The sequence below is a fragment of the Lagopus muta genome, chromosome 1, assembly GCF_023343835.1.
Source record: "Lagopus muta isolate bLagMut1 chromosome 1, bLagMut1 primary, whole genome shotgun sequence".
NCBI lineage: Eukaryota > Metazoa > Chordata > Aves > Galliformes > Phasianidae > Lagopus > Lagopus muta.
In genome coordinates this window covers 35,838,988-35,851,577 of record NC_064433.1, presented here as the reverse complement: position 1 = coordinate 35,851,577, position 12,590 = coordinate 35,838,988, and the positions used below count along the sequence as shown (strand labels likewise).

At 37.5% G+C, this 12,590-nt stretch overlaps 1 long non-coding RNA gene across 1 annotated transcript; it reads left to right on the top strand.

Annotated features, from left to right (window-relative positions):
* Window positions 1-466: 466 nt before the first annotated feature.
* On the top strand, window positions 467-6,630 carry LOC125691683 (uncharacterized). The gene is made up of 3 exons (XR_007376214.1): window positions 467-540; window positions 3,428-3,578; window positions 6,392-6,630. It is a non-coding gene; the product is annotated as an uncharacterized LOC125691683 (long non-coding RNA).
* The last annotated feature ends 5,960 nt before the right edge of the window (window positions 6,631-12,590 follow it).

Genomic DNA, 12,590 nt, shown 5'->3' with positions numbered 1-12,590 from the left:
GGGAAGCTGTGGATGTCCAATCCTTGGAGGCATTCAAGGCCAAGTTGGATGGGACCCTGTGCAGCCCTGTTGGGTGGCAGCCCTGCCCACGGCACAGAGTTGCAACTGAATGATCTTTAATGTCCCTTCCAACCTAATCCATTCTATGATTCTTATCTCCAAAATTGTCTTTTAACCTCCATTTGAGAAATGTATCTGAAATCCTGGGCTGAGTAGTTGTGGGATGCTGTATGAGAACAGCACACCTTTTGAAGGATAACTGATACACTGGTTAGATTCTCCTGCCATAGCCCACATAACTGATTTTTTTTACCAACTCTACTTAGTCTGGGGGCTGAACAAGCAGCTGCCTGTGTAGCGGTAGTCAACTCCAATATGTTTTTTGAATGTGTTTATTCAAATAGCCCTTAGCTGCAATATTGGTCTGCTTATTTAATTGCTTAGCTTTTGTTTTCCAGCTTGTAACAGAGACTGGATACTGGAATTTCTGGTGGAGGGACAGAGGCTCTTACAGGAATCATACAGCCCAGGCTTATACTGGTGAGCTTGTACAACCATGTGACCATGATGAATCACAACCCACAAACTAATGCAAAGAGGAGGCATGTTTGCGGAAGATCCTTCAGCTTCCTGCATTGCTCCCATACCTGAGTTAAGAAGCACTGGAGCCAGTTTAGAGAGACATACCAGAATGCTGCTCTGGCTTATCCACAAACCTCGCATCTTGGCTTAAAGCCACAGATGCTGCTGCTGTTGGAATTTACAAGAGGAAGAAAAGCAAAACAGCTCTAAATGCCTGGAATGAACGAAGTGCCTCCAATTATGAATTCTGTAGCAACCATAACAAGAATAATGTTGACTTTGACTCCTACTCCAGCTCACTTCTGTTACATGTGACTTTGTGTGCTATTTGAAACCAACATATTTTCCTGCAATTGCTTAGTAAACATTAAATTTTACAGACAGATTAGAAAGTGAAAAAGAAAGAAACTTAAAATTTTATATTTGGAAACTGAAGGAAGCAGGCACGTTTTGGAAAGTAATGAATCTACAACTCTTTGTCCAAATACTGTATTTAAACTCCTGCTTTCTAAATGTTGCCCTTTGTTTTTTCTAGGTCTTGAAATTAAAAAAAAAATCATCACACTTCTAAGGTTGTTTTTTTTTTTTTTTTAATTTAATGTTCATCTAGTTATTGACAGTATTGTGAGTTTAGAATTTACATACTTGAAATGCCATCTTGAATCAATAACAACAGTGTTACATGCAATATGTACATTTCATATATATTTTTCCTTATATTTAAATATACACTTCTGACTTTTGTAGCTAAAAAGCTTGTTAATTTAAAAATGGCAAGTAACTACTGCTTGAAATTTCCTCCTACACTTTCATATACAAATACATACCTGAAGTAAGAAAAATCTGAGAAATTTAAATCTAAAAACAGTACAGTGTCATTATAAGCAGCCTGGGTATTTGTACAGAGAACTATAGGATGCAAAATACAACCAGCACAGAATCTAGAATTAAAAATAATCATGGTGATTTAACAGGAGACAGGAATGTGAGATGAGCTAAGGCAACATGATAAAGGGAAGTTAATAGCATGTTACTGTACATAGCATGTTAATTAAAATTAACTCTTTTGCATTCATTCTTATGAGTGTATTAAAATTCAGTAGATTTGGTGTATTACAGCATAATGTTTCCAAAGTTTCATGAAATAACTGTTCTGCTCTTCTTTGCTTTTCTGCCTCTTTTTTCCCTCTTTGTGGTGGTACTCTTCATTGCTCTTCTTTGCTTAAACATTGTTCCTGTCTGTGAGGGCTCTGTTTTTGTCATGTTATTCTTTTTTGCTTAGGGATATAAATTTAGTAGAAAATGCTAATCTGACCATGAAATAATTGAAACTGGGTTTATTGTATTTAATTGACTACTTGAACCACCAGACTGCTTTATCTTCTAAGGGACATCTGTATTATATGAGTTTTCTTCTACATTCTGTTCTGAGTAAAGAACCAACAGAAAATTAGCTGAACAGAATGTTTTCATTTTAGTACAACAGCACTTCCCCAAATGAAAAAAAAAAAAAGAAAGAAAATCGTAAAATTCCTAAACACTTCTTCCAGATAAAGAAACCACACCAACAGGCTGACAAGTCCAACTGTTTGGTGGACTTATGTTTCATACTGGAGGCTAATACCAAAACACAGCACCTGTGTGACTAAGATATTTCAAGCAGTTGCTTATCATGCTGGTTCTTTCTTCTGAGATAAAACTGCACTCAACTGCACCACAAGCTTTAGTAGGGGTAACTGCCAGCAAAGTCAATAGGTGATAATGCTTCAGTTGCCAGTTTTCCAGTCAGGGAACAACTTCATATCTTCTGCTCCTCTTCTCCAACATTATTTCAGTTGCTGCAAACAAGTGATTCTGCCTTTTCTATGCAAAACATATCAGGATGCTTTTGTAACAAACCAGAGAAATTACATAAACTCTAGGATGAACCATTTGTGGCTTCAATGCTGTTTAAGGCAGTGAAGACGTGTTACACAACGTCCAGATCTGACCCAAAATCTCAAGGCAGATGCTGTTAACACCTTCAGGCTGATGTATTTTCTTACTAACCACTATTTTAAAGGCAAGCAGTGAAAATTGCTGTTTGATTAAAGAAGAGATTGGCTCTCAAACCCTGATTAAATGATTTTTTCCTCTGTACTTTTTTGCTTCATGTTCCTTATTAAATTTCCATTTTTTTTTTAATTGCTCCTAAGAAATTAATACAGAAAGTGGGTATTTCTTATTAGTGGCAACTATCTTCCAGAGTGGTAAACCAGAAAAGCCCTGGGTTTTGGGTTACCCTTGCTTTGTTTACATATCTCCTTCAAACCAGGGGATGAATTATTCTGAGATATTCACTAGACAGACCAGCAATTGGCCAAAATCCAGCTTTTACTGGGCTGATGTACACACAGCAGAGAAGCACAGATGACTAAGGTGCTGTCCCTGCTAATTTGCTTCATCTGCCTAAGCCATTGCAATTTGGACTGATTTTAGATGCATGGATGAAAGTGGTACAATTCATGTTTTCAGTGATGAGTAAGTTTGTTTCAGTTGAACTACACGATGAATACTTATGTGTTACTGGTAGTTCTGACTGAAAAAGAAAAAGGTAGTGATCACTTCAAACATAATTGAATGTAGTCCCATTTATATTTCTTTCAGTTGATTAACCCAACAGATGTTACTGTTTATGTACAAAATTCAGTTCTGACTAGGGAAATACAGAAAAATAGCTTTCTAAACTCTTTCCTGCAGTTAAATATTCTTCTGTTAAATGTATAATCCATTACAAAAAAAGCTAGTGAAGCATGCAAAGTGTCTCATAAATCAACTTCAAAGCAGCTTTGTTTCACTGTTTCAGGTTATTAAAGCGTGGATTAGCAGAAAATCTAGTATCACAAGCAATCTGAATTTTAAGCTGAATGATTTATGATGTGAAGATAATATTGATATAACATTATGAATGTTGTACTGCATCTGAGAAGCAAGAGCATCAGTTATGAAGATACAGAGTAAGTACTGAGGTTGTTGCCTCTCTTTGAATTACATATTTTGCATTTCTGTAGCAGTTAAATCATAAGAGGTTAAAAGAGCTTCACTAACATTATGTTTCAGCAAAGTTAAAGGGAGGGGAATAATACTGGTGTGTTCATCCAGGCCTTGTGACAAAGTCAATCAAGGACCACATAAAACCAGATATCCACTAGTTTTTTTCATAGATAATGAAATGTTATATTAAATATTCTATTAGCATTTGTGAAAAAATGCTATGAACCCTAATCAGAGTGTCTGGATTCTTCAGTAAAATCTGTGATTGTGCTTCAGTGCTTAACCTCCATAACTAGCAAAGAAACTGCCAGGAAAATTCTCAAGGATTATCCACCTGAGTAGTGCACCTAGATTCAAATGCACAGCACTGTGAAGACTTCCACACACTTCAGATATTGTTGAAACACTTTGTTAAATTAGTCTCAAGTCACAGGAAACCCTACATGTTAGTAGTAGCCTATTAAAAGTACTACGTACAACAGCGGTGTTCAATATGTTTTTAAGGTGGACTACTTCTCTTCCCTACAGTGCAGCACTGCTATAAGGATATATAAGGATATGATGCTATAAGAAAGATTAGAATAGAAATTCAAAAGTATTTCTTAGATTTTCAGTAGCTTGTAAGTTATGAACGTCTAACATACATCTGAATAATTATATGTTGCATTATACCTGGACAGTTGTTAAGAGTTTTCTGTTAAACCAGATGAACATTATGTGCCACACAGATTTAGCTCTATTTTGCAGATAGATGAAATCATAAGTTCTCTGAGGCAACAGGCTGGATTGCAAGAAATATAATCTACATTTTAATAATGAACAGGAAATACTTTACATACGAGAATACAGTAGTTTCAATTTTGTCAGTGCAGAATTTTAGTCCACTCAGGACAAATACCTGGATATCTAACTGAAAACAATCCTAGATCTGAAAACGTTTTCACTACAGAAATTGGATAATTATTTAAGGGATGTTGTGATTTTCTGTAAAAAAAATAAATAAAAAAAAAGAGTACAGAGTAAAGAACAGAAGTTTTACATGACAGATGTGGCTGTAACGATGTGCACTCAAAAGTTAAGCAGAAACATCCCTTACCTTTCAAGACTTCTGCTCAGTCCAGATTCAACAGAACTGCTGTAGAACAAGTGTTTAAAAAGCAAGAACTGAAGTTCTATGAGAAAGAATTGCAGATTCCCAACACTTTCTACAACTGAAGTCTTATCAGAAGGAATGTTCAACTGTGTATTCTGCTTCTTTGCTATGATAATTTAGCCACATTCTTTCAGCCACAAACAGCAGCGATGCCACAGCAACACACCTTGCCACAAAGCAGGTAAGAAGTGGAGAAATCAAGTGGCTAACTGATGAGGTGGAGCCCAACTCACAGCTCTCCCACCAAGACAGTGTCAAGTAAATGGTTTCTTGTTCTTCTGAATTCAGAGATCCACCCAGTGTTATAAATTGGTATTGAAGTTGCAGTGCCCTGTCACTGTGCCAAACACTTAAGGTGCCATTGTTTTTATCTCACAAAAGGTTGTGGTTATGACTTGCTGCACTAACTGCCCACAATAAGTACACTCTTAGTTTGTGAAAGGAGTTTGCATATACTCTCTAGCATTGTCGTAACAATTTCCACGCTTTTCCACGTGGATCTGAGATACTTCAGTTTTTGGAAGTTTAGGACATTGCCATAACAACAAGTGATTAGCTCATGGCTTCCAAGTTTTTCCCCACTTGTCATTTTTTCTTGATGACATAGGCACTGGACAATACGTATGCCGGAAGGAAAATGAATTGAATTCAAACAAGACCTTATCAGAATAAATCTAAAGTCAATAAAAAGTGAATATAGTTAAAATCCTTGGTTATTTTAGTAGATCATGTTTTCTTTACATATATTTTGCATTCTTCTGTCTTGAGATTTCAGTCAGCCTGCTTTAATGTTACTTTCTTGAGCTCCCCACCTGTGAGTCCATTAACCTATCTGGAATTTGATTTATATATTGAATTTCTCTTATGTCAGCTACTGATTTAGTTTTAAGCCGGAGCTGACCCAGTCTTTGTGAACAAAGTACTTGTGTTAAAAAATAAATCCCTTTTTTTTTTTCCCCTAAAAATTCAAACACAAAAGATGTTTGTCAAAGGCTTTAGATTTCTTGCGATTTAAGAATTTGCATTACAGAGTCAGTACTATCACACAGGTGAACTTTTAAATGAGTGCTTGCATCCAAGATCCTGAGTGCAACTAGTAACGAAAAGTTTTCCATACAACTACAAGCCAGTGGTTATGATGGTCGATGATTCATATCTTAGACACTCATGATGTACAAAATTAAAGTTCAGCCTATAGAAGCCCCTCTCTTCCTTAATTAAAGCAAAAAGATTTCTTTTCGGTACGATCCCTCTGCAGTCAGCTAACACTGAACTGAAACAACTGGTAAAGACATTTTTCTTTGCCCGTTAACTATGAGAGAAGACCTTGGTGACAATTTTATACTGCTAAATAAATAAACAGGGCCTTGAAGCAGCTCAGGCACTTGACCTCTCCATAATCCACACGTTATTTAATTGTAGGTTTGTTCTCCAGCTGCACTTGGACTGCTCCAAACAGCTGTTTCTAGGAGATCCCCCAGAGATTGGGTTAATCCTAAGTACAAGGGTCACCCCTTGAGGCCAGGGTCTGGACCCATGCCCCCCTGTTTAGCAGTACAAAGTCAAATATTAGCCTTTATTTTAAGCCTTTGTGAATATCGCCCGTCTTGTATTTTCTTGCAGTTTTAAAGATGCATTCTGCTATGTGAAGGTTCCTGAGCTTTCCTGGAGACAGCACAAGCAACAGGTGTTTAGAGCTAGACAGAGCATTTGAAATTCTTTAATTTTCTGGCATTTTCATCATTCAGAATAAGCTGAAGAATAACAGTGAAGTGCTGTAAGTAAAGCTGAAAACATTGTCCTGGCACTATGGGTCATGTCATGCTTCTCTACATATGGATTCAGTTTTCCAGAAATGTGATCCCAACACTTTTTACAGCTACAAACTGAAAAACATCATACATAATCTATTTTGTATTATAACTTTTGTAACTAATTTATTTTTGCAAATTTGGCATCTTTAATGTGTTTAATAGTATAAATGTTGGTATGTTTAATAGTATGAATTACTGAGTGTAAGTATTCAGGCAGGCTGGTGGACCAGGTCTAATGGGATGCATTTTTCAGCTGTTAGGAAAAGACATTTAAAGAAAAAAGAAAAACAAAACAAACAAACAAAAAACAAATAAAACAGATGCTGCTGCTGCTTTTTATTATTATTATTATTGGAAAAAAAAACCCACCCAGATATTCTGATCCTTCATTATCTCTTAATTCTTGCTATTTCTCACCTTGTCAAATCCTTCCTTTTAAAATGGAAAACCCAGCATATTTACAGATTATGGTTAAGTGAGAACAAATATTACTCCAGCTTTCAGCCAGCATTTCTCATTTGCTGTTCTACCCTTAACCCCACAGCATTGTGATGTGCCTCCTGCAATGGAGATGCACATGAATGTTGTACTGTGCCAGAACAAGATACTAGGGCTTGTTTAGCTTGCAGAAGAGAAGGCTCTGGGAAGACTTCATTGCAGCCTTGCAGTACTTGAAGGAGGGGGACTGACTTTTTATGTGGTCTGACAAGGGGGGAGGGGGTGAGGGTGCTGGCTTTAAACTGAAAGAGGGAGATATAGGTTAGATGTCAGGAGGAGATTCTTCACTCAGGGTGTGGTGAGGCACTGGCACAGGTTGCCCAGAGAAGCTATGGATGCCACATCCCTGGAGATGTGTGAGACCAGGTTGGATGGGGCTCTGGACAGCCTCATCTGGTGAGTGGCAACTTTACTCATGGTGGGGGTTTGGAACTGGGTGATCTTTAAGGTTCCTTCCAGCTTAAGCCACTGTATGAGTCTATGATCTCAGAGATGTTTCCCTACATAATGCAGTCATAATCCTTTTTGTGGGTGAGAGGCCTCATCTCCATCTGCTTTTCTTTCAAAACTGCCTTATTTTACAGGAACTGGACCCAGAAGATAAAAATGATGGCTGGCTTAGGCAGAGATACCAGTCACACCTCAGTTCCTTGTGTCAGTCTCAGGGCAGTGGCTGTATTGCACCTGACGTTCCCTTCTCCTCTCTTGCTGGTGTGACCCATGTGGTGGCTCATGCAGCAGTACAGAAAGGTGGTTAGCAAACGGTCCAAAACAAAGTTGCTGCACACCCAAAACAATGCACATCCCGTTGTGAATTTCTAAGTGGATTTTATAGAGATAACCAAGTGCTGTAAGTACAGATACAGTCTTGTAATCATAAACACGTTCTTCTGATGGGTAGAGGCCATGTAGAGTCAATGTAGATACGCAGATACTGCTACTGTCACCAAGGAACTATTGGTTTGATTCTTTGATTCATTGACCCTTCACACTACACAGTGACCGAGGGACTCAGTTCATAAGCACACTGTTCAGGTGGTCTGTTAAGCCTCAGAAATCTAACAGCATTTACATTCAGGACCTGTTGAAAGGAAGAATTTTGATTTAAATAAACTGCCCCAAATTCGTGGAGTAGCTGTCCTTAAATGGCCAGATCTCTACCATGGTGTCAAGGCACCTAAGCCACTGCATCTACCCGAGCAACAGATGATTGATGATGTTATGATGAATTATTAGAAAGTTCTAATGAAATGTTTGTGATCTTGACAGTAAAAGAAGCCCTTCTAGAACCTGGCTGTGAACTGTGCCACTCTTGTGAGCCCAAACTTGAGTCTACACTGAGGTGACACACAGACAACTGAAAATCAACAGAAAGGAACCCAGAGACACTGTCCTCTGAAAGTTGAAAGTCACTGCATCACCGCGTGAACTATAAAGATACCCTTGAGTTGGCTTATCATTACAAGAATGACGTAGATGTTGCAAAATGTTGGGTGTGTTTCAGTGTTCCTCATCACTCTAATGAAGTTGTCACCATGTGTCCTATAGCATGTAATTTGTTATAATAAATAAAAGATCAGTTTGCAATCCCCACAGGGCAGCAATCGCTTGTCCAAGATTATCTGATGACAGTAAGCGGAACTGATCCAAGTCAATCCAATACATGTAAGTGTGAAGATCCAACTCTGCCCTCCACCTGGGACTGCATGCTCCTCAGAACAGCTGCTACTTGAAAGCAAATGCAACATACTATGTGGGGCATGGTAATCATACCTAAACTGTGAATTTTTAGAACAATATTATTTGACCACTTACTGAACTGATTTCAACTCATCTTATATACCTACTCCCTTGAAAGCCTATGCTATTCAAGGTATATTTGCATACCCATGGCTCTGACAAGAGTCATTTGGATCATGTTATATAATAACCCCAGCTATTCAACATTTTTTTTCTCTTCCTTCTGAATATTATCAGAAAATGTGAGCTATCTCAGAACATGAAAATTGTTGGGCTGTGATGCTTCCCATGCATGAGGTGGCAAAAACCATTAAAAGAATATTAATTTACCAGCTATTATTTAAAGCAAATTGTCAATTACACTATGGATCCTTTTTACCACATCAGGAATGAAATGTCTGATATTGTGCGGTCAAAACAGGTTAAAACTTGGCATTATGCTGGCTCATTGGGGTGAAACATGCACTGTTTTACCTATATGCCAGGCAATTTTAAAACCATCTAGGATTTGAGCATACACATTAAAAAAGAAGCAGCCAAAGCAGAGCAATCCAATAATTGGAGGTTGTGGAACCGCTCTGTAAACATTTAAAAAGTTAGGGTTTCTAGGTTAAAAAAAAAAAAAAAGTACTGTATTTTATTCTTATTATCATTGTTGGTTGTACTGTATTTGCAGTATTAAGAAATGTAGAGTTATTGCTGTAACCATACTAATCCCAGCCTTGCAAATGGGATTCATGTAGTAAACAGAGGTGGAAAGAGAGGTGAAATCCAAAAGTTGATGCTGCTGGACACCTAATTCTACAGGCAAGGACAGACGGTTAGACAGCATAGTCCTCATTAGAAGAGCCATGATACCTGTCTTGTCTGTAGCACACTAAAGGTCTCTCAGAATAGTAAGAGAATAAAATCTCAAAGAGGGAAAGGTGGCAGCAGGCTCCCTGCACCTAAAGGTTTGACAAGGGCACAGCAGTGTTACAGGACAAGCAAGATGAACAGGGATATGTTGAGACCACAGGGCTGCAGACTCCGAATCATGAGGAACACACTGGTACAGCTGCTGTGACAAAGTCTCCTCCTGCACAGATGCTACTCTGCCATATCAGTCCCTTTTCAAAGCTGATTATATCTACTGTAAATGTTTATACTTTTAAGTTTGTACTGATAGAGAACTGAACCTCTGTCACTCTGTGCTGCCTCCCATAGCTGTAGAAATAACCCACTTCTGCCTGACCTAAATCTGCAAAATAGGCTGTGTTTATTCTGTGACACCAGGGATAGAGTGACTTAGTTGAAAAGCATCTTGTTATAATACAGGAAAAGTGGGGTGATACATTCTGCAGTTTTTGCACTTGAAAATTACTACTTATATAATATGTGGAAGTTATATAAAGTGAAAAGGCAAGTCCTTTATTCCCAAGCTAAAGATATGCATTCTCAGTCACCCAGAAATACAGTTCTGAAGGGCAAGTAAAGAAGAAAACTTTCTTTCCCAGTCAAAAGGAAGAGTTACTTATTTTTGTCCACTCCGTTGCCATGACCAATACAAACAAACGACTGACTTATAACTCACCATTCCTTCCATCCAAATAAAAAACGTATCGATTAGGGCTCCTGTTACCGTTGTAACAGCTAACTTATGATTTGTGTCTGAGACCAGTTTTGTCATCCTTTGCTCTGAATATATGCTGTAGGAAATACGACTTTAAAAATGTTCATATTGAGAAATGCTAAGAACTGATTAAAAAAATGCAGAACACCTCAGTGTATTGCTTCTCATTATTTCCATCATGCTTTTAACAAAGATACTGGATGTTTATATAATGAAAATGATGCAGCACAGTTTTGCCTGCCTCATAAAAAGAAAAGTCTCATATGAGACTTTGTGTGCGGTTTAGTTTTTTCACTTCTTTCTCGATCCAAAATTTTGCATGCAGTCCATGGCAGTATTCACACTTGATAGAAAAGCTGCACTTGATTTTGTTATTTAAAAACATGCTGATTTGCATGGTTAATTTCAGATTATCTCCTTGAAATATTTTGGAAGCATTCAAAAAAAAGACCACAGACACAAGATACGTCATCTAGAGCTAATACGACATCGACTGTAGCATCCATGTGCCATAAATAACATTTCTCTTAATCCTTTATCTGAAGAGGAATCTGACTCCAAGATACTTAAAAAATAAAAAAAATACATGCCTATGTTAACACAGCAAATGAACAAAAACACTATAGGATATTTCTAACTCTGTATTTAGATCAACCGTGATTACATATGCATATAATCTGAAGAATTAAGGAATGCTATTCATCCCTGTGCAGGGCAAAAAATTCTTTACGCACTCACTAAGGTCTTTGGTGTTAACTCAGACATACTAAGTTCAAGTACAATACAAACTCAACTGAAGTTGTCTTTGCCTTAAAGATGGCATGAGTTCTACAGTTAAGTTTCTCACCTGCTTGCTTCTCAGCATGTCATTCATTTCTTTGAGTCCTTTCAGAGAGGCTTATTTAGACTCAAATGCCAATGAGTTCTTCAGTTGTTGACCTCATGATAAAGGAATGGGCATTATGCTCTCTGGAGGCAATTGGAATTCTTTTTAAAACATATCACTGGAAGAAGTTAACTGCTGCTTGAGTGCATGTGTTCCATTTAAAGTTATCTGCAGTAGCTATTCTCTATTCCTAATAATAAAGCCTTTCTCAAAAGAAAAAAAATCTTGTGTACGCTTAGTGAAAGACTGAACTTGCAACTCCTCCACCAGACACTGTTATTACCTCATGTGACAACCTTGACATTTTCACATTTTAAAGAAGTCTTCATTAGCAACTGGCAGGCAGTGAATAATTTAACAGTCCCCCAAAATTGATTTCTTGTCTCCAAGCGAGTACCGATGTGGCTGATTCATTTTTAATATCAACTCAGCAAAACAGGTAAAGATTATAGTCTACTCTCTGATTTAAAAAGCTTTTATAGTCTTCTGTAAATTATCTCATTTTTACGCAAAAATAAATAAACAAACTGAAAACACACACACAATACAGAAGTATGCTAGGAACACAACTACATAGCAATGTGAAATTGAATACGAATATGCACTTATTAGTAACATGTGAATAATCTGCATATAGTTATGTGTCCTGCTACAATGGGCTGACCCTGGCCAACAGCTATGTACCCCACACAGCTGCTCACTCACCTGCGCACCACCAGCGGCAGAAGGGTTTATAGGAAGAACAAAAGCAAGAAAAGCCATAAGATAAACAGCTTACAAAAACAAGCAACACAAAAGGAAGTCACATGCCACCTTGCACAAGCAGATTCATGTCCAGCCTGTGTTCAAGCAATGGCCAGCTTGGAAGACAAAAAGCAAACTACTCTTCTGCTTCCTCTGCTGTACTAGCATTGTGGTACTAGAAGAGATGTAACATCCTTTATTTTTGGAAATGTTGCCCAATCCTTAAATATCAGACTGTGCTTCCAAAAGACAAGATTCCACTCTGCTTGTAAGAATTTCATTTAATATCGTAAATGTTGCCATTTTTTTTTTTACCTGAAACTTTGAAAAATATGTATTTTTAACATTTTGTGGACCACAAATGAGGCATATCTAACTTGAAGCTACAACATCATTGGAGATCACTAATTCTAGTATTTTATCTATTTATTTATTTATTTTGCTTTGGGCAGGTAATTTGAGATACCACAAAAAAAAAAAAATCATATGGCAATATTTTACATCAGGGATATTTAAAACTTTACGAGC